We start from the raw sequence: 2,917 nt of genomic DNA, 5'->3' as shown, positions 1-2,917 counted from the left end.
GTTATATAAAGTAAAGCTACAAGTGACTAGACAATGTAAACTTAGGTTTTCTTTTGGGTCAGCATTTGTAGATGAGGTCAAGTTAGATATTGTTCCCTTGGATATATGTGGAATTTTTTAGGAAGTCCTTAATTGTATGATAGAAAAGCCATTTTATATAGAGCAGAAAAAAGTATCAACTCATTAAAGATGGAATTGAATATATTGTAAGAGCTCATAAACTCAAGAATAATTATACTCTCATAAACTCTAGGCAGATGAAAATAATTGTAAATTCATGCAAATAATTTTTATCGATGGTTGTAAAGGAAAAGAAACCTGATAAAACCAATGTATTTGAGGGTTGTAATGCTAAACAACAAGCTTATTTAGAAAAATTTGTTTCAGAATATGATATGCATTTTCAAGAACCTAAAGGTTTACCACCCAAAAAGGAAATAGTACATGATATTAATTTGCATCAAGATGCTCCATTGCCTAACATCAGAATGTACAGGTTGTCCACTTTAGAGAATGAAAAAATCAAGAATCAGGTACAAGAGCTGCTCGAGAAAGGGTTCATAAGACCTAGCACATCACCATGTGGGTCTCCAATTATGTTGGTGAGAAAGAAAGATGGCTCATAGAGAATGTGCATTGATTACCGAGCACAAAATAAGATAACGATAAAAAAATCATTATCCCCTTCCTCGCATAGATGATCTATTAGATTAGTTGAAAGAAGTTGTTTATTTCTACAAATTGGACTTGCATAGTGGCTACCATCAGGTCAGAGTTACAAAGCAGGATGCATGGAATACTACTTTCAAAATAAAGCAGGGATTGTATGAGTGGTTAGTTATTCCGTTTGGCTTAACTAATGCTCCTGCTACTTTCATGAGAGTAACGAATGATGTACTCACGCTTTTTATTGATGATTTTGTCATTGTATATCTAGATGATGTTCTTATATTTAGTAAAACATGGGAAGAACATTTGAAGCATGTAAAGCAAACTCTATATGTTTTGAAAAGATAAAATCTTTATGTTAAGCTATCAAAATTTGAATTTTGGAAAACATCTTTGAATTATTTGGGCCATATTGTATGGGGTGGTGAATTGAAGATAGATCCATCTAAGGTTACAATCATTGTAAACTGGCCTAAACCCAAATCTACTACAGAAGTCAGAAGCTTCCTAGGAGCGGCATAGTATTGGAGAAAGTTTATTTCTAACTTTTCCCTTATTGCAGCTCCCTTACATGCTTTAACAGGATTGAACAAGGTGTTTCAGTGGGGAGGAAAACAGTAGAAATCCTTCGACACCTTAAAAGAAAAGATTAGTACAGCACCAGTACTAGCACTGCCCGATATCCAAAGACCCTTTGAGATTGAAACAGATGCCATTGACTATGCCAAGGGAGCTGTGTTGATGCAGCATGGTAAACCCATATGTTATCATTCTGAGACATTTAATTCTACAGTAGTTAATTATCCCACATATGATAAAGAATTGTATGCATTAGTACAGAGTGTGAAAAAGTGGAAACATTATGTAATGGGCAAAGACACAGTTATACATACTGATCATCAACCACTTCAATATTTACACTCACAAACTAAGTCGCAGCAATCAAGACATTATAGGTGGATGGGTTTTCTACAACAGTTTCATCTTGTCATCAGATATAAAAAGGGCATACACAATAAAGTTGTAGATATGTTGTCCAGACCAATCATAAATGCATCTACTATACTTAAGCATAATTCAGTATTGCATGAAAGCTACATTAAATAGTATGCTCAAGATATAGATTTCAAAGATGTATATGCAACTTGAATTCATGGCAAACAAGTAGAAGAATTGGATTATCATGTTAAGGATAGACTCTTGTATCATTTTGGAAAGTTATGCATTCCTCAAACCGAAAGAGTAAAGATAATACGGGAAGCACACACTTCTCCAATATCAGTTCACTTTGGTGTAAGTAAAACAGTTGCACTGCTGTAAAGAGTTTGTTATTGGCAAAAATTGAATGAAACAGTAAGAGGGTGTACCATGTGTGCTAAAGGCAAGCCCATCAATAGAAAACTAGGCTTGTACACTCCACTACTAGTTCCTTCTCATCCTTGGGAAAGTGTTTCCATGGACTTTGTTGAGGGACTGCCTAAATCTAGAAAAGGTCATGACTATTTATATGTTATTGTGGATAGGTTCATCAAAATGTGTATTTTAATACCTTGTAGCAAACAGATTACAGCTGAACAAATAGCAAAGTTGTTCTTTCAGCTTGTATGGGTTCATTTTGGATTACCCACTTCCATTCTATCTGATCAAGATTCCCGATTTGTTGGCAATTTTTGGTCAAGTCTGTGGGAATTGATGGACACCAGACTGAAAAAGAACACAACCTTTCATCCACAAACAGATGGCCAAACAGAGGTGGTCAATAGGACAGTGATCCAGTTGCTCAGAGGCTATTGCAACAAGAATACCAAGCTTTGGCATGAACATTTTTGTTATGTGCAGCATGCTTACAACTGATTTAAACATATTTCTACACAGAGATCTCCTTTTGAGACCTGTTTTGGTTTCACACCAAGGTCTCCCTTGGATTTTGTCTTTGGTAAATACATAGCGGTTGATGGACACAGTGATGTGGACAAGGCAACCAAGTTCATTGAACAAATCCAAGAGATTCACCAGGCAGTAGAGGAACAGCTAGAAAAGAGCCAAGCCAAGTATAAGGCAAGGCATGATAAGCATCAAATTGAGCATAGTTTCCAAGTTGGTGATCAAGTCTAGCTGTATATCAGCAAAGACAGAATTCAAGGCGAAGGTAAGAAGTTGAAGCCGATAAGGTATGGACTTTTCAAGATACTTGAGAAAATCAGTGAGAATGATTTTCACCTTGATTTTCCAGCTTACATGCACATCT

Source organism: Pinus tabuliformis, chromosome 1_2, assembly GCF_031772625.1.
Source record: "Pinus tabuliformis cultivar Carrire ecotype Pingquan chromosome 1_2, CPIR1, whole genome shotgun sequence".
Taxonomy (NCBI): Eukaryota; Viridiplantae; Streptophyta; class Pinopsida; order Pinales; family Pinaceae; genus Pinus; species Pinus tabuliformis.
Note: the sequence above shows the minus strand (reverse complement) of the source record.